This window comes from Delphinapterus leucas, chromosome 13 (genome assembly GCF_059928025.1).
Source record: "Delphinapterus leucas isolate spDelLeu-1000000601 "Yukka" chromosome 13, BTC_Dleu_Yukka2, whole genome shotgun sequence".
NCBI classification, from domain to species: Eukaryota; Metazoa; Chordata; class Mammalia; order Artiodactyla; family Monodontidae; genus Delphinapterus; species Delphinapterus leucas.
Window position 1 is genome coordinate 60,685,869 of NC_143141.1, and position 25,022 is coordinate 60,710,890.

The 25,022-nt window shown below is 39.3% G+C and overlaps 1 long non-coding RNA gene across 4 annotated transcripts in view; it reads left to right on the forward strand.

Annotated features, from left to right (window-relative positions):
* LOC149747768 (uncharacterized) overlaps positions 1–25,022 on the forward strand; it is a 145,518-nt gene that overhangs the window by 112,213 nt on the left and 8,283 nt on the right. For 3 of the 4 annotated variants that reach the window (XR_016395460.1, XR_016395464.1, XR_016395463.1), the window contains one exon: positions 3,019–16,286. The exons of the other annotated variant lie outside the window; for it this stretch is intronic. This is a non-coding gene — a long non-coding RNA (uncharacterized LOC149747768). Of the gene's footprint in view, positions 1–3,018; positions 16,287–25,022 lie in introns of those variants that run through there. 4 annotated transcript variants of the gene reach the window in all.

The window sequence follows — 25,022 nt, forward strand, 5'->3', positions numbered from 1 at the left end:
ATTTCTGTCTCTGATCCTTCCTTTATGGGACTGAATTATAAAGAACTTCGGGAGGAAAAAATAAATGATGATATAAGAAAAATTGCTTTACTGCATTGGAGACACGAAACCACCCAGCATTTCTTTCTCAGCCAGTACTGGCAAGAGACAGAGAAATTGAGCTGTGCTGGGCAATCCTTGTCTACTTTTTAGCGTGACTTGGCAGAATTCAATTATTCTTTCCCTTGCACTTCAGGGAGTAGGTGGATGCCTTAAAATATTCAAACCAGTACTTTGGGATATCAGATCTGGGTGACTTTTCGTCCAGACAGATAGGTGGTGGATGGTGTAGTCACTCAGTGGGCACTGGAACTTTCTCTGGGCATCAGTTTAATGAACAAAGTTTGTTGTAAAGCTGTACTTCGGGTTCTTTAATGCACGCATATCGTTCCCGAACCAAATTTATGAAAATGTGTTGGGGCGGTGAGCATTTAAAGAATTTCAGGGAATAAGTCAGAATTGAAAGTTCCAAACAAGTGTAATTATTATTGCATGCATGTTGTGTTCAAACCCTCGGCCCTCCTGGGAACAGGCTGACTTCACAGAGTGCCTTATTAATTAAAGGGAAAACAAATGTGCTGCTGGAGTAGTTCTTGTCTCTCCTTGGACTGACCGTGGGAGACTCATGTCAGCTTTCTGGGCCTCAGTTTCCTCAGCTGAAAAATTATGGATTTGTTCATCTTTAGAATGTCTCCAGGTTTTTAAATCTGTAAATGAGGCACATCTGCTTTTTCTCTTTCTGAAGACCTGCACCTGAAAAGTAGCTTTGTGGCTGAGATGATAAACTTATTTAACATGATTTATTTACGCAATGAATGTTCATTGAACACTTACTTTGTGCAGGTCGCTGAATTTATAGCAAAATCCCTGTTCTTAGGAAGCCTAGAGTCTAGAACAGGGCTTGGCAAACTTTTTGCTGTAAAAGGCCAGATAGTAAATATTTTTGACTTTTCAGACCAGTGTCTGTCACAGCTACTCAACTCTGCCTTTGTAATGGGAAAGCAGCCTCAGGCAATATGCAAATGAGTGGGTGTGACTATATAAATAACCCCTTTATTTACAAAAAACAGACGATGGGCCCCATTTGGCCCATTGCCCAGTTTGTAGACCTATGACCTAGAAGGCAGAGACATTCAGCAAATATATAAACAAATAGATATGTAAGATTTAAGTGGTGATTAGCACCCAATTTCACTGAGATAGAAGATCAAGGAGAAATACAACATTCACTAACAACTCAGCATTTCTGATCAAAACAATCCTGTTCTGCACTGGCTTAAATATTGGCTAGGTATTCTCTGTTCCATGGAAATTAAGCATATTATTTTAAAAAACCTTTTGATTTTAATAAGAAACAAAATGAAGACAAGGAAAGCAGTGAGTGTCAACACATAATTAATCACCACTACGGGGTGCCACGCTAGAATTTAGGGCAGTTTATCTGAACCAGGTTGAGGATGGAGGCAGCCATGACCTGTCCTAAGGTGCATGGTGAAGGGCTGCCGAGGGTGGACAGATTTCCGCAGAGGTTGATCATTTTGAAATGACTATTTAAATGTGTGGCATTTGGTGATGTATCATTGATCAATAATATTCTTACAATTCCTGCTTTGCTCCTGTTCAATCTCAATTTATAAAGATTTTCTGTCATTGGGAAATGAGTCAGAACCAAGAAAATAGGTTTCATCATTTAAAAATACATTTTGGGAAAATCTAAATGCATCTCTTATTTGTTACCAATGCAGAGACCGAAAAGAAAAAGAAAAAAGTGTAGGGGGGTTCATTTGCTTTGTGGCACCAGGCTTCTTAAAAAAACGACAGAAATTTAACAGTACTCCTTTGTGCAGAAGTATATTTGCAGACCTGTCCAGGAGACTTATGATTAGCAAAGAAAACAATTCTACTATCCAGAGATGATTTTGTTGCTGTGTAGCTGTAAGGGCGACTCCCCACCACTGACTGTCAGTGGGCAAGAGCTTTTATAGGTGGAGGGAGGGGACTACATGTAGAAACAGCACAGTCAGCTCTGACAGTCATCTTGAAGTTGGTCATTGGTGGTCTGACCAGCATCATCTTGATTGTTTTAAGTACAATTAATCTTCAGTTCCAGGGTTAGTTTGTTCCCATTTCTTTGAGGCCAGTTCTCATAATTGTGGCAGCTTATGTCATGGCTACAGTCTGGTCATCATGTAGTTAACTTCTTCCATCTGGTGAGGGTTTCAGTATCTACAAAACAGCTCACAGGTTATGGCTCAGAATATTAATCTATAGCCCTTGAGAAGGAACTAAAGGTCCTTGACTATGCTTAATGACTGTATTATTATTTGGTCTCCTTTGACCGTTTTCCTTTGTTTCTACATTTTCTCACTCCTCTGATTAAACTTATTCTTTGGCTAAATAAGGCAGGCGGAGGACGTCGGGGAAAGGACCATTGGGTCCTGCTCCATTTCAGCATACGTGATCAGGTGGACATCCTTTCGCAGGCTCATGTGATTGTGGTTCATGGGGGACTTAAAAATATATATAAAATATTTCTGAGACAGAAAAGAGATAATCTTTGGAGTTTCTGGTTACAGCAGTTTTTTGTCCAAATCACAGTAAATTTCATGGCTTAATAAGAATCCCACTGCTGGTTTGATGCCCTCCCAGACTATGACTCTTAGGGACCCATAGAGTGTGGTTTTAAAGCATTTTAACTATGAATTTGGGATTTAACATTTGGGATTTTACCTTAGGAAGAAAGCATGATACTCCAGTAACAAAATTGATGGAATGTACAATTTCAGAAAGGCCAAGAATAAATAACACCAAGCTTGGAAATTATTTTCCTTGATTTTTAATTCTGGAAAAATTTCCAATTTAATAGAATGCAAGTGTGGATGGAGTCTTGGGGTAAGGGCATAGGGAAAAATCTTATGTGAATTTAGAGACCATAAGAAAAACCTGATACACTAATTCTCCTTATATGGTTTTGTCTAGCTCTTTTCTACAAGCTCAGCTGGAAGAGATGACAGCTATGAAAACAAGTTGTCCTTGGATTGGTGGCAGTGGCTGGTGCTTTTCAAGAAGAGTGGGTTTTAGATCGGGAGCCAGTGGTGTGGCAGTTTGTAGTTAATAAAGCATATTTACATATATCCTATGATAGAGTGATTGCAAAATGGCCCTACCTCTGCACTCTTCCATGTATACATGCCCTTTGAAGTGTGATTTTGGAGTCTGTTTCCCCAACCCTTGAACCTAGGCTGGTCTTGTGATTTACTTAGCTAACAGAATATGGTGTAAGTGATGTAATGTCAGTTCTGACCCTAGGATACAAGAGGACTTGTATGCTTTCTCTGTCTCTGTAATGAGAACAAACCTGGACTTGCCTATTAGAGATGAGAGGCCACAGGGAGCAGAACCAGTTATCCCAGTGATGCCATGCTAGATCACCAACAACCAGCTGACCGCCAGGCACATGCTCAGACCATTAAAACTGTCCCATCTAGTCCAGCCAAGATCAGCAGACTGCCTAGCCTCCTCATGGACCCAGGAGAAATAACAGATTAGGTTACTCTGGCAAAAGACAACAGATACACATCATCATGTGACTATAGAAGGAATTACAATAATCCCTTTCTAGATGAAGAGACTGAGGTTCTGAGAGGTTACACTTAGGAGGAGGTGTCCCACCATGTGGAAAGGGTGGATGCTTTCAAATTATACATAGGCTTTCAAGCCAGGGAAAACCCCTGGTTCTGATATCTACTAACTGTAAAGCCTTGGGATGATTATTCAAGTTTTCTGAATCTGTTTCTCTGTCTATAAAGTGGGGATAATAGGATCTTGCTTATAAAGTTGCAGTGAGGATTAAAGGAGATAATCTATAATCTGTGTAAAGGGCTGAGTTTGTTTTAAGTTCTCTATAAGTTATAGCTTGTTATGACGATGATAACGATGATGATGTTGAGAATTGCTCAAGATCACATGGCCAGGAGAGGTCAGGGACGTGAATTCAGGTCTTGTAATTCCTAATTCCACAGACTTTCTATCTCCTCCACTCCCAGCCCCCATTTCCTTTTCTCCTCTGTATCTCTCTTTTCTGTTGTTACCTCCTCTGTTGTGTTGTAAGGGCTTATTTTATGTATTCAAGCCACCATCAGCTCTACCTTATTTTTAAAAGCCTTGCTTTGTCCTTTGTATCTTCTCCTCACCTTGCATAAAGCTTATTCACTATCAACAATAATTTTTATATCTTGTGCAGCTCTCAATTGCCCACCTCTGTGTCTTTGAGAATACAGTTTTATTCTTGCATTTTCACTTTATTGCAATAAAATTAACTCCTGGGAATAACATTTTGGTCCTTGTTTTAAATGTTATGTCTGTTTTATTATTTCTCCACATTCAGATGATTTCTCCCCTAGAAACCAGTGAGTGAAGGATGATGTGCAGCACATGGCCTAGGTGTGTGGGTAGTCATTGAGCACCACTGACTTATAGTGGGTTAACTATAGGAGCAAAAGCTGTGCAGCAGATAAACAGTGCATCTCAGAGTCCCACTGTCTAAAATCCTGGAGAGAAAGGAAATATATATCAAGATTATTTGTGGAAACAATTATTCAATACTGCTGGCTTCATCAAAATGTCTTCTAGTTAAAATTTGGAAGCCTACTATTAATCAAGTTGCCTTGGGAAAGATCACTACTTCCCTCAGGATCCCGCTTTTAGCATCAGAAAGCAGATGTTTTACTAGATAAGGAACAAGCATTTTTAACAGCAACAGGCAGAGTTTAGTCAGCAAGAAACACCAAGTTTAATTTAGTGTCATGGCTGTATTTTTCCCTCTTGGAATTATTAATTCCAATGATGCTAACAAGAACTAGTCCCTAGGCTTTGGAGCTTGTTGGTCTTTTTATTTGAGATCAAGGTTTTCTACCATTTCTAGTTTTAACTTGGTTTAACCATTAAAAACCTGATGATTCAATCTATGGTACTCTGGGTACTTAAATATGTATGTATACCATATAATTATGGTATAACTATATACCCAGATTCTTAAAAAATCAGTAATCTTGGATCTTTAAGCATAAGTTTTGAAAACCATACCTCTGGAAGTATGGTTTACTATACTTGTACTTTCATTTTCTTTTCTTTCTTTTTTTATTGGAGTATAACTGCGTTACAATGGTGTGTTAGTTTCTGCTGTACAATGAAGTGAATCTGCTATATGTGTACATACATCCCCTCCCTCTTGGACCTCCCCACCCGCCCCCCCAACCCTGCCATCACCTCATCTAGGTCATCACAGAGCACCAAGCTGAGCTCCCTGTGCTACACAGCAGGTTCCCACGAGCTATCTATTTTACACATGGTAGTGTATTTATGTCAAACCTAATCTGCCAGTTCATCCCACTCTCCCCTTCCCCGCTGTGTCCACATGTCCCTTCTCTACGTCTGCGTTTCTATTTCTGCCCTGCAAATATGTACATCTGTACCATTTTTCTAGATTCCATATATATGTGTTAATATACAGTATTTGTTTTTCTCTTTCTGACTTACTTCGCTCTGTATAACAGACTCTAGGTCTGTCATGTACTTTCATTTTCTATATCCATTTCTCTGTATAAATTACCTTTGATACCCCTTGGGTGGCAAAACTGAATGTTATTTTGAGTTAAAAATGACTTAAATGGAATACTCTGGATTTGTTTATTATAAGGAAGTGGTGGCTAGTAAAACTATTTGAAGAGAGAGAAACAAAACACTGAATTAGGTTGTAGTTTAAGGTCAATTTTTTTTTTCCTTTCATACATAATTGTTGAATCAAGGACACTGATGACAGAGCTGGAGGTGTGGCTTGGTACATGATCCCTTTTTTTTTCTTTTTTTATATAGCAGAGGGGTTTGAGTGCATGAAATCTTGAAATCTGAGCCTTGGTTGGTATCATTTAGGCTTTCTACTCATTGATGAAGCCTTTATGGCATTCCATCAGACAGTTATACTCTCACTGTTAGAATCCTTCTAGTGAGGGGGGACTCATTACTTGAAGAGGCAGCATCCATTATGGCATTGCACATTTTGTTATAAAAGTTGTAATTAGCTACCTATTTCCATTCTCCACAAAGCACTGTTAACTAATCTGGGCACAGGCATTGAATTGATTCAGAATCTGAAAGTAGGCCCAGGGGTAGAAATTCAGGGCTGTTTTGTGCCCACCATTCACAGTCCTGTTGGTCTTTGTACCTGCATCTGGTACTTTTCTCCCTTTCTGCTAAGTGTATCAAAGGACATCATAGAGTCAGCATATATTTCAGTTTTTTTCTAGAATGTTCCTATTGACCTAGAACTCAGCAGCATAGTTGGACATATAAAGTGCTGTTCTCTAAATTTAACCATAGAATCGGAGTTGAGAGTGAGGTGGCAGTTCACTGTTGGAGGTTGGGCTTGAGTTGGTACTAGACAAGTTTGATGTATCCAGGACTTTATCTTCATCAGCTTTTAAAAAACTGCTTCCTGAGATGAGTGAGCCATAGATTCAGAGTCTTGCTTACATTTCAGAATACCAGCAGTAAAGGCTTTTTTTGGGGTGGTGCCAACTGCTCATGAATTTTCTTCATAAGGCTAAAAAAAAAGTATACATTTAAATGAATTCTGGGATAACGCTTTGAACCACTTTTAGAAGTTATAGAAGGAAATCTGAGTACCTTACCATTGTATAATTTAACTTTAACTTTTTTCTTTGTATTAGAGACTTACTAGATATTAATAAGTCCCATTTCCTTTTCCTGGGCACACAGAAAAACTGCCTTGACCATTATTCCTTGCATTTGGTTTGGGGCCAAGTACCTGGGTTTGTTTTTTTTTTTTTTTAGTACCTGGGTTTTGTTCAGTGAAATACGATTGGGAGTAATGTATGCTATTTGTAGCCCTGATCGTAAAACCCACTGTGCAGTCTTCCACATTCTCTTTAACTTTCTGGGAAAGGCCGTGTATTGGGGATGACAATATCAAAAGGTACAAGGAGACTTAATCTCTGAGTCATTTAGTTCAGTTCTTAGTTCCATAATTATTTTTTACATCAAAGCCATTATCATTTTAATTATGCAATTAAAATTTTTAAATCCTCCTTAATTCTTTACCTTGTTACATAGGTATTTTAATTTTGTAACTGGAATAGGAAATAAAAAACATCGTAAGTTGGCAATTTTAAAATGATGACATAATTCTAAAGGAAATGACTTTATATGTGAGATAGAAGATTGGGAAAAAACTTAAACAATTTAATATCCAGAGGTTAGACAAATGAAATATTGACAAATTGCCTTTCAGAGATCATTTTGATTTGAATGTTTCTAAAAGTTGATTATATGCTCCAGTGTTAAAAAATCAGTGCTTTTCAGGGAGATCAGCTCGGTGCTTTGTGACCACCTAGAGCGGTGGGATAGGGAGGGTGGGAGGGAGACGCAAGAGGGAGGAGATAGGGGGATATAGGTATATGCATAGCTGATTCACTTTGTTATACAGCAGAAACTAACACACCATTGTAAAGCAATTATACTCCAATAAAGATGTTAAAAAAAAAAAATCAGTCCTCTCTTCAAAGGCTAAAACAAATGATTCCTGAAAGGTCCAGTTTGTTTTCCAGTATAGCTTAAAACTGAAAGGAAAATATTAGTGCAGTAAAGCATGTACTGCTGTAATAGAATTTTCTTCTCCATTTACTGCAGTGACATTGCTTGAACGGAGTGGTATGAACAGCCATATACGATATATTATTTTTGTAAGTCTTAATAAGAATATCAAACATTTTTTTCACCACCTGTGTTCAGGATTGATGTATCCCGATCAATATGACACAAATCTTATTGAGGAATCACAGGCAAAGCACAAGATAAATACACTTTCAATTTAAAGTACAGTTTCTCCTGGGAAACAGTTTGTAATGACTAATCTGTAGGAACCTTAATTACCCAATAGAATCAATGTGCTCGCCTGGGATGGTACAAGGCTTCCTGCTCATCCACGACCATCCACCCACTCAGTTGCTGCCTCTACTTCATAATATACTTCTCCACATCTCTACTTTGGAAGCATTCTTTGAATATTCTCATTTTTGCAGGTGCTGTGCAGTTTGTTTTTTTTTGGGGGGGGGAGCATGTCTAGAGCTTAATTAACCTTTATTACTTTGAAATCCGTATTCATTCTTAGGTTTAATTTATGTCTTTCTACTTTTGAATTTCAAAGACGGGGCTGGCTAACAATGGGAGCATTTGGGAAAATCTAATAATTATCCCAGCTTGGCCACTACCAAGATGCATAATTGCTAGCAAATTATTCTATTTGCTGAATCTCTATTTTACTGTCAGGAGCTGACAGCAGTTACCATTATTTACCTCCAAGTAGATTATTCTTTTTCTTTTGCGGTACGCGGGCCTCTCACTGTTGTGGCCTCTCCCGTTGCGGAGCACAGGCTCCGGACGCGCAGGCTCAGCGGCCATGGCTCACAGCCTAGCCGCTCCACGGCATGTGGCATCTTCCCGGACCGGGGCACGAACCCGTGTCCCCTGCATCGGCAGGCGGACTCTCAACCACTGCGCCACCAGGGAAGCCCTAGATTATTCATTTTGATGTTTGCCTTTTAAAATGCTAGAAAAACGCATTGTGGCTGATAAGAGGGCTATAAAAAAAGACAATGTGAGGTGGAGCTCTGCATTCAGGAAACCTGGGTGTGAATCTAGGTTCTGTCATTTATTGGCTTAAAATCTTAGACAAGTCATTTAATCTCCAGGCCTGTTTGTTCAAATATGGAATAGGATAATCTTATCACTGTCACAGGGCTGTTATGAGGATGAAATAGACAAGTGCCTAGCACAGGGCTGGTCTATAGAAAGAGCTCAATAAATATTTGTTAACTCAAGAAATTAGATATGAAACTTAAATTCCCCTGCAAAGGGCGTAGAGCCTTGTGGAGAGTAATACCACCCTACAGATAGTTATTTGTTGGTCCAGGGTCATCCACATTTACGGTGAATAAAGAATTCTGATTTAATTCTTTCATTTCACTATCGTTAAGCGTGGAGAAAGAAAAGTGGGAAGGATCTATTGATTATAATTCCACAAGAAAATTAGGAAGTCAAAAGTCCTGCAAATTCATTCTCTGCTCCAAATCTTCTGGTAGAGTTCATCCTATTTGGAATAAAATCTAAAGTCTTTACCGGGGCCCGCAAGGGCCTGTAAGATAGGAGGTGGGCTGTCTCTGTACCTCATCTTCCTCTCCTCCTCACTCACTCTTCTCCATCCCCACATGTCTTCTTGCTGTTTTGGACCATTGAGTACATTCCCATCTGAAGCCCTTTGCCATTGCCATTCCCTACATGGAACATCTTTTCCCTTTCTCCCAGATTTCTGCATAGCCGAGCCCTTTCCATTATCCAAGGGGTTCCTTCCATATCACTTCCTCAGAAGGAATTCTCTAAAATAGTCACCTCCTTGTCCAACCCCATCACCGTCTATCCCAACAATCTGCATATTTTTCTTATACAGTGATAAAAATATAAAACAGCACTTATAATCACTTAGCATTGTGTTATGTGTATATTCCTTTAGTTGTTTGTTATTTGTCTCTCCCACTACAATGTAAGTTCCAAGAGTGCAGAGGATGTTTTTTTTTCCCTCGTTGCTATCCTTCGTACCTAGAACAGAGCTCAGTACAAGCAGGTCCTCAAAAACATTTTGTTGCAGGAATGTGTTTACTGTATGGATTGACCTTCTTACTATCTTAGGCACTGGGATACTGTGTTTACCGTGTGAGAAAGCATTAAGAGGTCCAAATCTTATGGACTCAGAGGTAGATACACTTAACTAGCTGTAATTGAGAGCTTGATGAAGGAAGACCCTTTTAGAAACACTGAATTTCCTGTTGGTAAAGAAAATGGGGTTATAGGAGGGACGTGTTGACTTGGGACCTCAAGATCACTTTGGATGCCAAGAGCCATCAGGAAATTGGAAAAGACATGATGATTTTTACAACAGTGGTGAGGATGCTTTGGCTGTCAGGCTGTGGGGTGAGAGAAGGGTATTCCTACTAGTCATCATAAGAGTGAGGACTGGAGACTAGGATGATCTTTAGTAAGAAGTGGTGAATATGTTTTGTTCATGAAAGCTGTGGACAGACCTGCCCACAATGATACCTAATGCTGTCACACTGACCCATAAAGTGGCCTTGTGATCCCATCCTGCATATGGACATTGTCCAGCTACATTCCCTCCTTCCCCACCACCCTGTGCCCTTCCATCTCTATTTTTTTTTGAAACCGTTATCTGTGACCTCGTTATTTTCTCCCTTTCATTTTAAATTTGTATAAACATTTCACAGTCTCTGCAAAGTAATGTATGCCTAAGATAATTAAAATTGTATAGAAGAATTTCTGGTAAAAAGCAGTTGGCTTCCACCTCATGTGTCTCTTTCCCTCACTTGTGTTTCCCTGAGGCCAACTCCTTTATTTGTATTTTCAGTTCTACTGATGTTTAATATCAAAACTCTAAAGCCGTCCTAATAGAAATATAATGTGAGCCACAACTATAATTCTAAATGATCTAGTAGCCACATTAAAAAATTAAAAGTGCACATATAAAGCTTATTTTAATAATACATTTTATTTAACCTAGTATATCCAAAACGTTATCATTTCACCATATAATATATTAATGAGATATTTTACATTTTTATATCGTTTTCAAAATTTGTGGTGTAACATACTTGAAGCACATTTCAACTTGCATTAGACACATTTTAAACGTTCAATAACCACATGTGGCTGGTGGCTACTGTATTGAACGGTGATGTTCCAGGTAATGTGTGCCAGTTCATATTTTTTGATTTATATTAATGATATATAGTATATGTTTATTATACATAATATATATAATTTCTCTTTGATTTTTTAAATCAAAGGTTTAAATAGGTTTAAAAGGTTTAAACCTATTCATTTCTCCTATCCTCTTCCTACTGTTTTTAGATACATACATGCACAAAAACATACAGGTGTGTATCCTTATATATGTATATAATTTATACTTATAATTTTAGTTCTTTTATTGGTTAACTTTTTTTTTTTGCGGTACGTGGGCCTCTCACTGTTGTGGCCTCTCCCGTTGCGGAGCGCAGGCTCAGCGGCCATGGCTCACGGGCCCAGCCGCTCCGCGGCATGTGGGATCTTCCCGGACTGGGGCACGAACCCGTGTCCCCTGCATCGGCAGGCGGACTCTCAACCACTGCGCCACCAGGGAAGCCCTATTGGTTAACTTTTATAACTTTAAGTAATATACCTAAAGCTCTATTTCTGATTCTTCATGTTTCAATAATATCTCAGTTGTATCTCTTGACCCCTCACCTTATGATGTTACCGTTTCTACCACATTCTGCACATTTCCTCCTTTTTTCTCGGTTCTGTCTTTTGTCAGCCACACTTCAATAGAACCCAGTTTGTAAATACTTACAATTGATTCTGCAACCATGTGTTTTAATCTTTCTAGAAAATTACATAGTCACGGAGGGAGTCTCTGTGTAATTTTGATTAATATTGATGGAGATACAGACAACTAGAACTTGATCTACTGAGAGCTGAAAACCAAACAGAAAAGGCGTTTCCTTTCTGTAGGCCAATAAATTATGTAGTAACAGTTTTTGGTAATGGAATGAAGTATCAAATGCTAGTTTGAACTGGGACTTTTATTATTTTATGAGGCCATTTTTGGAGATTAAATATAGTAAGGAAATAGATTCACATTTGGCATGTAAATGATTCTTCCTTGTTCTGAAGGCAGCTGGTTCTTTATGGATCAGGGTTATGTTCTGCAAAAGACAAAATGCCAAGAGCCCAGAGTCAAAGGAAACACAGAATCACAAATGGCATTTGTATTTTAGTAGTACTGGGAGCTGATGTCATTCACAGAAAAGAATATTTGCAGGTACTTCTGTCTTTAAAGTGAGAATTTGATATATTAAAATTATACACTGAAAAAATTTTAAATTGAACTATTATATTCAATTCCTAATTACTATTATTCTATGTATAAATCTAGTAAATGCTACCAGTCACTTTAAGAATTTATTAATTAACTTGATTAATTATAGTCCTTTAAATATTTTAAACTTGAATGGATTTGATCTTCTTAAGAGCTAGATGCCTCTAACAAGTAAATGACTTTAAAGTACTTAAAATGCTCTGGTTAATTTAGTAAATAAAATTTATAAATATTGTAATTCTCAAGTTTCTAAAATATATTCTAATAGTATATACAAACATAGGCAAATCCATTTATACCTTTTAACTTGAACCATAAGTCTAAAAATCAATTATTCAATTACATATTTTATTTGGTTCCATATTTTAATGTCAGTTGCTTTGATGTACCAGATGTTCTAAGCAATTTAAAAATATTGATACCATGGACTTGATTACTTTATCATCTCTATTTCTCTCTCAATCTTCTGAGAATTAAAAAACCCTTACCCACTGAGGACAGGGTCACCATCCTGAGCAAATTGGGGTTACTTCTCAGCTAGCTGAGAAGGCTAATTGTCCAGAGATTTGGATCTGGGGCTGCAGACATTCAGGGAGGTTTTCCTTATGGCCACGTTGAGTCTTGCCCAAGACACATCCATCAATGCCATTTTTTTGACTCCTAAGACTCCTAAGACTCCTAAGTGCCTGGAGTCCAAGTTAAGACCTTTTTATTTCTTATGTGACATGTTTTAACCTTATTGTTTGATGTGGGTAGATGAAATTCCATAACTCCTACCCAGGTTGCTTTATCACTAGATGGAAATCAGTTAACCAGTTTAAGGTTTGAGTCTATCCTTAGTTCTTTTCTTCATCTCCTCTAACTGGCAGGTCTGGGGCACATAGGTATTTAAGTGGATTGTGTATGTCTCACATCTTTCCTGGCTCTTCAGTTACCACACTGAGGACATGCTAATAACAGGAGGTAGTAGTCACTGTTTTTATTTTGTTTTGTTTTTGGCAAATAATCTGGAAGTCATGATTATCTTTGTGTATCATGAAGTGACCACTGTGTTGGACCTTGCAGTAGAACTTTCAAGTCAAAAGAGCTGCCATTCCACTGAATTGGAAGCCTCAAAGAAGGTGGAGCACCTAGAACTTCAAATGCATGATCAGGGGGCTGGAGGAACACAGCAAAGGGACACCTGCTTTGGGGGAAGGTGGGACATTTTAGCTTCCACTGTCCCTTATGCTCCCATAAATAAGGGTGGAAAACAGAGGCTGTAGAGGTTTCAAGTGTCTTATTTTTCAGACTCTTTTCCTATTAACCCCAGCATATGCTATTATTAATTACCATTCTCGAGTGACTGATGTGTGCCAGGTCGCGAGGTATTATAATCTTTATGGAGTAGGAGGTCCTTCCATTGCTATCTTAGTATTTTTACCTCTACTACTCACTGCTCCCTGTTGAAGGGAAAATATCTAATCTCAATGGTCAGTGTCTGAAATATTCCTTGGGTCACACTTCCGCAGGGGGCAGAATTATAGTACTCTGAAATGCTTTCTGCTCTTCTCTGTACCTTCCCTTTCTATACTCTGCACCCACGGGCTTGTCCCCTGTGCCTGTGTGGGTAAGGCAGGCTGGGCAGGCTGTCCAGGTAGCTTGGTGAACAGACTAGGAGTCTGCTCAGACAGCCGGTCATTCTCGAGTTCAGGTAACAGGGGGAGGAAGTCTTGCTTGAACTCCTCGCCTTCTTCTCCAATCCACGTTTTAGCAGAGTTGGGGTTTGGAGCACTTGTCCAACTTTGATAAAATTGGTATTTGTTCCTTATTTTGCTACTGGTTCTTGTGGGTATGTTTCTTTTGGTTGAGAATCTCAGCGTGATAGATGGAGAATGGGGAGGATTTCAAATGCTGCACCTACAGGTCCTCATATTCAGAAAGATTAAGTAACATGACTAGGTCACGTAAACTAATCACTGATCAAACTAGGGTTTGAAATAGACCTGTCTCCAAAACCAGGATGGTTCCATGCTGCCTCACTGCTCCTGAACCAGTACAGCTTTTGAGCAACAGGGCAGTGATCATGATACCACCTATGGCTGCTACTTCTTAGCGGGTGCGGGTCACACTGTAGACATCTACTCACTCACTGGTTCACAACCTTTTGATCTCTTTACACTCAAAATAATTGAGGATTCCAAAAAGCTTTTGTTTGTGTGGGTTATATCTTTTGACATTTACTCTATAAGAGATTAACACCGTGAAACTTTTATAACACAGGAGCACGTATTCCATAGTGATAAGGTCATCACATGTGGTGTAGCCTCTGGAAATCTCCACCGTACACTCATGAAATGACTAAGAATGAAAAACATGCCTTAATATTATTATGAAAATACTTTTGACCTGTGGTCCCTTGAAAGCACCCTGGGAATCTTCAAGGGCCCCTGCCACACCTTGAGAACCACTGTAGAGACTTATTGGAGAGCAGGTGGTCCAGGGACGGAGATTCAAGACTCTCAGCTGAGTGCCAGAGGCTGCAAGAAAGACTCTTCCAATAGACACCCTCATGTATCTGCTGGCATGCACTGTACCCAGTCTCACAGCACTTGGCGTTCGTCTCATCGACTGATCTTGGTGGCCTGATTTCCACCCTAGCAACCTCTGTACCTGCCATAGCATCTCACCTTGAGGTTTCAGTGTGTGTATAGACATGCACATGGGCATCTACTATGCATACTGCCAGTGAATTCTTGGTACTGGGGGACATGTGAGCAGGTGAGAGTATGGCTACGGCAAGCTGTTCAGCTTGTGCATTCGTACACTAAAACATGTACACACACACACACACATTTTTTTTTTTTTTTACTTTCAACTTGAGGAGAGGGTGCCATTTTTCTAATTTGCTTAAGGATGCTGTATGTGTTAGAGGCAGCTCTGAAGTAGCGTGATTGGACACCCTCTTTTGGAAGACTACTGTGACATCAGCATGTATCCAGTGGTTTGGAATGGGGAGAGGTAAGCATCGAACAGGTCAGTTAAAAGGAATCCAGCTCAGAAAAATTAAATTAGGATGATTTACATTTGTAAAGTGACCTATATTGCTAGACCATTCCTGCAGGCTAGTCAAATTGCTGAACTAATATGGAACATAAAGTTGGGAATTCCCTGACAATTCTACGTTTACTTTCTCAACCTTAAATTTACATTAGCTTTAGCTTCCCCACTTGACTGCATTATAATTTATTACCCCCAATTTTCCCCATGGTTAACCTATTTGCTATTAGCCCTAGGGGACTTTCGGTGCTTTAGATCTACCCTTGAATCTTAAAGACATTTTGCTTGTTTCAGTTTCCTACTTAGAGGGAAACATGGTCACAGTGGTGGTACCAGTTCCCTCCAGTGACCTTCATGGGCTCAGTGATTGATCTGAAGATGAATGAAAATTGAGAGCAGTTCCGTATTCCTCACAGATACGAGGCTTGTTAGCATCACAAGATTGGCTTTGTAAAGGACCTCACTTCCTGTGAGGTCCTTCCTGTGTCCAGTCACTGTACCTCACAACTAGGTTTAAGGCACCCCTCGGGAATAAGCAAAAGTAGAAAAGCTGTGAAATCCAGGTGGTATGCCATTTAAATCAATTAAATGGTATTTAAAAATTGCTGCTCTCTCTCTAGGCTTGTGAAAATGGAAGGCTGTTAAGGAGAAAAGTTTACTTTTATTGTATGAAGAAAAAAATGTACTTTGTATTTGAGAACAATATAATTTTTTAATATTGTTCAATATTTTTTTCTGCTGCTGGTTGCAAATCAGATGTGTTAGAGAAGGACTATGTTCCCCAATGAACTACTGCAGACTTTATGGAGGTAGGGACCAGAATTTTTTTCCTGTATTTCTTCTTTACATTCATGTACCATATTATGAAATATACCAATCAGTACATATTAAATGAAAATAAAAGAATTAAAACTATTATGTCCTTTCCCTGTTATCGCATTAATGGAGTGGTATTATAATGTAGATATATATGTATGTGTGTGTGTATATATATGTGCATATATATATACATACACACACATAAATAAATAAATATATACATACATATATATATATATATATATACATATATATACACACATAGGAGTATTTAGGAGTGCGTGGGAGAGCTCTTACATTTGGACTTGTGGCAAAAGACCCCAGACTTTCCATGTGGCCTGGACTTATGAGTGGCTTGAGAGCCTGTGTGATTACCTCAACTTCTGAGTTCATCAGTGCAGAGCAGACCCACCTGGGGCTCTCCATCTATAGGAGCCTTCAACCATGCCTGAAAGGCAGCCTTGGCTTATAAACTCTGTAGACACATGACTTAAGTCCAGTGTTATGGTCTGAACTGTGTCCCCCTCCCATCCCCCAATTCATATGTTGAAGCCCTAACCCACAAATGTGATTGTATTTGGAAATGAGGTCTTTAAAGAGATAATTAAGGTTAAATGAGGTCAGAAGGGTGGGGCCCTAGTCCTATACGACAGGTGTCCTTATAAGAAGAGGAAGAGACATGAGGGGTGGGAGCTCACAGAGAAACCCAGTCTGCCGATATCTTGATCTTGGACTTCCAGCCTTCAGAACTGTGAGAGATAAGTTTCTCACAAGCCACCCAGTCTGTGCTATTTTGTTGTGGAAGACTGAGCTGGCTAATATACCCAGCAAGGAAAACAGTTGTTTGACAACAACTGTTGGAGATAGTGTGCCATGTTTTATACACAGCTAAAGCACTGATTCATTTGTTTGCAGACCTGTTTGCCTCTATCACTGTGATTTTACTGCATTTATAGTGAAGAGGAAGGAGAAATGGGCTATGTTAGTCACTCAGTTGGCCTCTCATTCTAGCCCACAGTTTGTTTTACAGCCTTGCTCTTGTCCTCTTCTAATCCTTTTGGTTGCAGAATGCAGGTTGTCTAGCTTTGTTACCAAGTCCAGAGTACTGTTTGTTAGCATAAGTGGTGACATAAGGAGGCAGGAATTCAGGGGGTTGAGGCAGAAAGGTGGGAGGGAGGAAGCCACAGTGAAGTCAAGGCAGGCAGTTCTGCTGGTACATCAGGGAAGCAGTGCAGGCTATGGTGGTTTCACATAGACTGTGGAGTAAGACCTCCCAGGTGTGAATCCTAGCTCTGCTACTTTTCAAATGGCGATCTCGGGCAAGTTACTTAACCTCTCTTTACCTCAGTTTCCTCATCTTTAAAAAAGATATAAGTAGGATTTTTGTAAGGTTTAAATGAATTAATATTGTATAAAGTGCTTTAAAAAGTGCCTGCTAAATGGGAAATGGCTCCTTTAGCGTTAGTGACAATGGCAGTGATGATAGTGATAATGAGGATGGATGTTGTCTTTTCACATGTACTTGGGCATACTGGTGTTGTCATGCCCCTTTCCCAAGGTTTCTCTTGGTTCCACCTCAGGCAGCTTGAGCAACTTGGGTCCATCCTTCCAACCCTGACTCAGAGGAGGGAAACTTCGTGTCCCACATAATCTGAATGTGTGGCGTCTCCATCACCATGACACAGAACTGTTCCCACTCAGGATCTTTCTCAGAATTCGTTAGACCATCCTCCCCTGTGACTTGGATATCTACCTTGTGCTGGGACTCTAAGTTGCTCCCCTCAGATTGGATCTCTTGGATATTGATGCCAGCCTGAAGTTCTGCTGCTCTGCAGATTAAGGATTTGGACTCAAGCCCCTTCCTTCAGCCATCCCTTCTTTTCTGATTGGTTTTTCAATCAATGGGTTTTCATCCCACTTGGGCCTGTTTGCTTCCTTCTTTCCTCAAGGAACTCTCAGGGGGCTCCAGGCTCCATGGCTGGGCTCTACCACTTACGACACACTGACTTCAGTCACATAATTCTCTTTCCTTTCCTTGGAATGTCATTTCTTGTCATCTCTGCAAGTCTATTTCCTGTATATCAGCCAAGCCCTCTCTCACACGGCACTTTCCCATGAAACCTCTCCATATTCTAATTTTTCCCTGAGTGGATGTCTCACGTAACATTTTGATATGAATTTAAACTCCTAGAATAGGCGATGGATGTTTCTAAAAAGCACAGATGATTCTATGTCAAATGCAGTAGAAAATAAACGTGCATGCATATAGGATGTTATAACGGAAGTTTAAACTGAGGCTCTAAGATGCAGAAGATATCAGATACCAGAAGTTATTGGGCAGTAACTTCAAATTTGTGCCTGGGAGCTGGTTAGATTGACTCATTCACACTGAACATATATGAAAGGATTGGGTTGTTAGAGATGAAGGAGGACTGTGCAGAGGGTTTCTTTTCAGAGTCTGTTTCATCCTCCTCCCTGCCCCCCAAAGCCACTAAGCAATTCCTAGGCAGTGTTTAGAATGGCCACATTCACTTTCTTCTCACAATACCTGGCCACAATTGGCTACAACGCCTAGATTAAGCAATTTGGCCCTTATAAAAGTTAAATGAATTATTTACCTACTATGGCTTGTTTCCAGGAAGTAAGTGTTTTTCTCATATTGAACAATTTTGTAGATAATTTATGACTCTAAGTCAGCTACAAGGTGGGTCAACTGTATACCCTGGAATATGATTACCTTGTGATTAGCAGCTTGCTTTCAGGATGATCCAACCTGCATATCTGGCAAGCCATCAAATACCTGCTAATAGAGTGTCAGGCACACTCATGCAGTTGTTAAATGTCTTCGTATGTGATGAGCATAGGAATCTTCACAGTAAGCCCCAGTTTGCACATCAAATTCTGTGTGCCCTCTGCTATCAGGCACACTATTGACCTGTAGACTATCTATTCATTCAAACGGAAGGAAGAACAGCATTTTCTTCCTTACTAGTGCTTTCTGGGTGTTATGGGCTGAATTGTTTTCCTCCCAGATTCATATGTTGACTTGCTGACGCCCAGTACCTCAGAATGTGACCTTATTTGGAAATAGAGTTTTTGCTGGTATAATGGGTTAAGATGAAGTCATACTGGAGTAGGGTAAGCCCCTGATTCAATATGACTGTTATCCTTATAAAAAAAGGAAATTTGGGGCTTCCCTGGTGGCGCAGTGGTTGAGAGTCTGTCTGCCGATGCAGGGGCCGTGGGTTCGTGCCCCGGTCCGGGAGGATCCCACATGCCGCGGAGCGGCTGGGCCCGTGAGCCATGACTGCTGAGCCTGCGCGTCCGGAGCCTGTGCTCTGCAACGGGAGAGGCCACAACAGTGAGAGGCTCCGCGTACCACAAAAAAAAAAAAAAAAAAAAAAAAAGGAAATTTGGACACAGAGACATGCATGCAGGGATAATGTCGTGTGAAGATGAAGGCTAAGATTGGGGTGATCCTTCTACAAGCCAAGGACTGCCAGAGATTACCAGCAAACCACCGGTAGCTAGCAGAGGGGCATGGGACAGATTCTCCCTCACAACCCTCAAAAGGAACCAGCCCTGCCAACACCTTGATTTTACCAACAGAACTGTGAGACAGAAATTCCTTCTGTTTAAGCCATGCAGTTTGTGATACTTTGTTACTTACTGTAGCCATAGGAAACTAAGGAGCAAAATCAACAATGAAGGAGTATTTCCTAGGTCCATGGACTCCTTTCACTACTTCCCATGCTTTATGTGCTATAATAATTCTCACTCTTCTATTGCCTTTATCACAGTAGCTCATCTTTCCTTTCTCTTTAGAGAAATTGCATAAAGCCTCCAGTATCCAGAATGGGTGGCTAATGGGTAGATTAATTTGGTTTGAAGTGCAAAGATTTACTAAACGGCCATGGGATATGTTTAGAATATCCAACTCTAGCAAATTTGAGAATTCTTAGGTTGCATGCATACTTTTTCTGTAATCCTAGATGTAAAGGCAAACATCTAAAAAATGGTGGACATTTTAGGATACTTAATAAAAAGATGAAAGACAGCAAAACTACAATTAATGAAAAATAAGGTTGGAATGGAGGACCTTATACGCATAGATGAATGTGTTTTAGTCTATGAATAATGAGAGCTACAAATAACTACAGAAGGGAGTGACATCGTTATTTAAAACTTAAAGAAAATTCTTATTAGAGTATAGTTGATTTACAATGTTGTGTTTCAGGTGTACAGCAAAGTGAATCAATTATACATATACATATATCCACTCTTTTTTAGATTCTTTTCCCATATAGGCCATTACAGAGTATTGAGTAGAGTTTCCTGTGCTATAAGGTCTTTATTAGTTATCTATTTTATATATAGTAGTATGTATATGTCAATCCCAATCTTCCAATTTATCCCTCTTCCCCTTACCCCCTAGTAGTTATTTAAATCTTTATCTTGAGATACGTATATAGATTTACAGGAAGATGCAAAGAAATGTCCAGGGAGGTCCTGTGTGCCCTTTATCCAACCTCTCTTAATGTGAACATCTGGCATAACCCTAGTATAAAATGAAAACCAGGAGATTGACATTGGCATAATCTGCTTGTTCAATTTCACCAGTTAATATATGCACTCATTCATCTCATTTGTGTGTGTATGTGTGTGTGGTGCTATGCAATTTTGTTACGCATGTAGCATAGTATAACCACCATTACAATTAAGATTCTTCCCTGTACCACGACTGCAAGACTCCTATGTTTGCTTTTTATAGCCTCACCCATCTCCTCCCCCACCCATTTCTAACCCCTGGTACCCACGAATCTGTTCTTCATCTCTATAATTATGTCATTTCATGAATTTCACATAAATTGAATCATACAAAATATATCCTTTTGACTTAAATTTTTTTTTATTCAACATAATTTTGTTGAGGCTCATTCAAGATGTTTCTTGTATCAACAGTTCACTACTTTTTATTGCTGAGTAATATTCCATGGGCTGTCAGTACTACAGTTTGTTCAACCATTCACTTATTGAAGGGTATTTGGGTAGTTTTTGGTTATTGCAAGTGAAGCTACTATGACATTTGTGTCTAAATTTCTGTGTGAAAACAAGTTTTCCTTTCTCTGCTATATGCCCAAGAGTGTAGTTGCTGGCTCTGTTGGTGTAAGTCTATTGTTAGTTTTAAAGGAAATGTCAAACTATTTTCAAAGTGGCTCTGCCATCTTACATTTTCACTAGTGATCTAACTTCTCCACATCCTCCTCTAGATTTGGTGTTATCACAATTTATTATTTTAGTCATTCTGACAGGTGTAATTATATCTTATTGTAGTCTTTTTTTAAATTAAATTTAATTTAATTTTTTTACATCTTTATTAGAGTGTAATTGCTTTACAATGGTGTGTTAGTTTCTGCTCTATAACAAAGTGAATCAGTTATACATATACATATGTTCCCATATCTCTTTCCTCTTGTGTCTCCCTCCCTCCCACCCTCCCTATCCCACCCCTCCAGGCGGTCACAAAGCTCCGTGCTGATCTCCCTGTGCTATGCGGCTGCTTCCCACTAGCTATCTACCTTACATTTCATAGTGTATATATGTCCATGCCTCTCTCTCGCTTTGTCACAGATTACCCCTCCCCCTCCCCATATCCTCAAGTCCATTCGCTAGTAGGTCTGTGTCTTTATTCCTGTCTTACCCCTAGGTTCTTCATGACATTTTTTCCCCTTAAATTCCATATATATGTGTTAGCATACGGTATTTGTCTTTCTCTTTCTGACTGACTTCACTCTGTATGACAGACTCTAGGTCTGTCCAACTCATTACAAATAGCTTAATTTCGTTTCTTTTTATGGCTGAGTAATATTCCATTGTATATATGTGCCACATCTTCTTTATCCATTCATCCGATGATGGGCACTTAGGTTGTTTCCATCTCCGGGCTATTGTAAATAGAGCTGCAATGAACACTGTGGTACATGACTCTTTTTGAATTATCGTTTTCTCAGGGTATATGCCCAGTAGTGGGATTGCTGGGTCATATGGTAGTTCTATTTTTAGTTTTTTAAGGAACCTCCATACTGTTCTCCATAGTGGCTGTACCAATTCACATTCCCACCAACAGAGCAAGAGGGTTCCCTTTTCTCCACACCCTCTCCAGCATTTATTGTTTCTAGATTTTTTGATGATGGCCATTCTGACTAGTGTGAGATGATATGTCATTGTAGTTTTGATTTGCATTTCTCTAATGATTAATGATGTTGAGCATTCTTTCATGTGTTTGTTGGCAGTCTGTATATCTTCTTTGGAGAAATGTCTATTTAGGTCTTCTGCCCATGTTTGGATTGGGTTGTTTGTTTTTTTGTTATTGAGCTGCATGAGCTGCTTAAAATTTTGGAGATTAATGCTTTGTCAGTTGCTTCATTTGCAAATATTTTCTCCCATTCTGAGGGTCGTCTTTTGGTCTTGTTTATGGTTTCCTTTGCTGTGCAAAAGCTTTGAAGTTTCATTAGGTCCCATTTGTTTATTTTTGTTTTTATTTCCATTTCTCTAGGAGGTGGGTGAAAAAGGATCTTGCCGTGATTTATGTCATAGAGTGTTCTGCCTATGTTTTCCTCTAAGAGTTTGATAGTTTCTGGCCTTACATTTAGGTCTTTAATCCATTTTGAGCTTATTATTGTGTATGGTGTTAGGGAGTGATCTAATCTCATACTTTTACATATACCTGTCCAGTTTTCCCAGCACCACTTATTGAAGAGGCTGTCCTTTCTCCACTGTACATTCCTGCCTCCTTTATCAAAGATAAGGTGACCATATGTGCGTGGGTTGATCTCTGGGCTTTCTATCCTGTTCCGTTGATCTATCTTTCTATTTTTGTGCCAGTACCACACTGTCTTGATTACTGTAGCTTTGTAGTATAGTCTGAAGTCCAGGAGCCTGATTCCTCCAGTTCCATTTTTCATTCTCAAGATTGCTTTGGCTATTCGGGGTCTTTTGTGTTTCCATACAAATTGCGAAATTTTTTGTTCTAGTTCTGTGAAAAATGCCAGTGGTAGTTTGATAGGGATTGCATTGAATCTGTAGATTGCTTTGGGTAGTAGAGTCATTTTCACAATGTTGATTCTTCCAATCCAAGAACATGGTATATCTCTCCATCTATTTGTATCATCTTTAATTTCTTTCATCAGTGTCTTATAATTTTCTGCATACAGGTCTTTTGTCTCCTTAGGTAGGTTTATTCCTAGATATTTTATTCTTTTTGTTGCAATGGTAAATGGGAGTGTTTTCTTGATTTCACTTTCAGATTTTCATCACTAGTGTAGGGGAATGCCAGAGATTTCTGTGCATTAATTTTGTATCCTGCTACTTTACCAATTTCATTGATTAGCTCTAGTGGTTTTCTGGTAGCATCTTTACGATTCTCTATGTATAGTATCATGTCATCTGCAAACAGTGACAGCTTTACTTCTTCTTTTCCGATTTGGATTCCTTTTATTGTCTTTTCTTCTGTGATTGTTGTGGCTAAAACTTCCAAAACTATGTTGAATAAGAGTGGTGAGAGTGGGCAACCTTGTCTTGTTCCTGATCTTAGTGGAAATGCTTTCAGTTTTTCACCATTGAGGATGATGTTGACTTTGGGTTTGTCATATATGGCCTTTATTATGTTGAGGAAAGTTCCCTCTATGCCTACTCTCTGCAGGGTTTTCATCATAAATGGGTGTTGAATTTTGTCGAAAACCTTCTCTGCATCTATTGAGATGACCATATGGTTTTTCTCCTTCAATTTCTTAATATGGTGTATCACATTGATTGATTTGTGTATATTGAAGAATCCTTGCATTCCTGGAATAAACCCCACTTGATCATGGTGTATGATCCTTTTAATGTGCTGTTGGATTCTGTTTGCTAGTATTTTGTTGAGGATTTTTGCTTCTATGTTCATCAGTGATATTGGCCTGTAGTTTTCTTTCCTTGTGACATCCTTGTCTGGTTTTGGTATCAGGGTGATGGTGGCCTCGTAGAATGAGTTTGGGAGTGTTCCTCCCTCTGCTATATTTTGGAAGAGTTTGAGAAGGATAGGTGTTAGCTCTCCTCTAAATGTTTGATAGAATTTGCCTGCGAAGCCACCTGGTCCTGGGCTTTTGTTTGTTGGAAGATTTTTTTTTTTTTTTTTTGCGATACGCGGGCCTCTCACTGTTGTGGCCTCTCCCGTTGCAGAGCTCAGGCTCCGGACGCGCAGGCTCAGCGGCCATGGCTCATGGGCCCAGCAGCTCCGCGGCATGTGGGATCTTCCCGGACCGGGGCACGAACCCGTGTCCCCTGCATCGGCAGGCGGACTCTCAACCACTGCGCCACCAGGGAAGCCCTGTTGGAAGATTTTTAATCACAGTTTCAATTTCAGTGCTTGTGATTGGTCTCTTCATATTTTCAATTTCTTCCTGATTCAGTCATGGCAGGTTTTGCATTTCTAAGATTTTTTCCCTTTCTTCCAGGTTGTCCATTTTATTGGCATAGAGTTTCTTGTAGTAATCTCTCATGATCTTTTGTATTTCTGCAGTGTCAGTTGTTACTTCTCCTTTTTCATTTCTAATTCTATTGATTTGAGTCTTCTCCCTTTTTTTCCTTGATGAGTCTGGCTAATGGTTTATGAATTTTGTTTATCTTCTCAAAGAACCAGCTTTCAGTTTTATTGATCTTTGCTACCATTTCCTTCATTTCTTTTTCATTTATTTCTGATTTGATTTTTATGATTTCTTTCCTTCTGCTAACTTTGAGGGTTTTTTTGTTCTTCTTTCTCTAATGCTTTAGGTGCAAGGTTCGGTTGTTTATTCGAGATGTTTCCTGTTTCTTAAGGTAGGATTGTATTGCTATAAACTTCCCTCTTAGAACTGCTTTTGCTGCATCCCATAGGTTTGGGGTCATCGTGTCTCCATTGTTATTTGTTTCTAGGTATTTTTTAATTTCCTCTTTGATTTCTTCAGTGATCACTTCGTTATTAAGTAGTGTATTGTTTAGCCTCCATGTGTTTGTATTTTTTACAGATCTTTTCCTGTAATTGATATCTAGTCTCATAGCGTTGTGGTTGATACAATTTCAGTTTTCTTAAATTTACCAA